Here is a 918-nt window from a genome sequence, read left to right as displayed (position 1 = left end):
CTGCTGCCCGCGATTAGATGCCCTTAGCTGCCCGCAGAGGGTTTGTGCGTTTAAAACTTCTTTCTTGGGCCTCCTGGGTTTGGTTTGGGCTCCGCTTCCACCTTCCCTTCCCGTCCCCTTCCATCTGTCCTTTCCCCGCACCCCAAATCTAGTCACCTTCCGAGGCTTTTCCATGCCAAACGCTAACTTTGTGCCTGCCCTCGCCTTGCAGGTTTCCCAGCGCTACTTCCCCATCTCCCTCCCACATCAAAGCCAGCTGTAAAAAAAAAATAAAATAAAAAAAAATAAAAATAATAATAAATAAATAAACCAAACCCTAAAAAACCCTTCCAGAGCCCAATTCTCCAGACCAGAAGGGGACTCACACGTGACAGCGGGAGCGTTGCAGGTGCTTGCCGACCCGGACACAGACAGTAGCCACTAAAAACTTGGAGGCAATCAGTCCCCGCTTGGAGCGAAGCGCGGGTCAACCAGTGAGAAAGGCCAAGGGCTGGCTGCTCCTCTTCATCACATGCACGTTCCCGTAAGAGAGGAGTCATCGCGCCCTGAGGATCAGTGCATGCACATCGGCAGAAGTCCCCTGAACGTCCGCAGCCCGGGCAGGCTCAGGACGATGACCAGTACGGAGCTACCGGCGCGGGCTCGGGGAGAGGCTGACCCCACTCCTTTCACACTGCTGGGTACAGCAAACGTCCCCCGCCTGTTAGGGTACCCCCTTCCCTCCCCGTCCCCAAACCCTGCTCCATCTGGCCCTGCAGTCGCATCTTCCTCCACCTTCCTCGCTCTTCCACCAAGGCCGAAGACAAAGGGGTCACTGCCCAAGATCCCTTTCGGGACAGTCAAAGATTAACGTCCAAGGGAGCGACGAAGAGAACGGGGATGTCGCCTCAGGAGCGGGCAGCGAGTGCAGGAAGAGCG

The sequence above is a fragment of the Charadrius vociferus genome, unplaced genomic scaffold (assembly GCF_000708025.1).
Source record: "Charadrius vociferus isolate BGI_N301 unplaced genomic scaffold, ASM70802v2 scaffold933, whole genome shotgun sequence".
Taxonomy (NCBI): domain Eukaryota; kingdom Metazoa; phylum Chordata; class Aves; order Charadriiformes; family Charadriidae; genus Charadrius; species Charadrius vociferus.
This window is presented reverse-complemented; position numbering follows the sequence as displayed.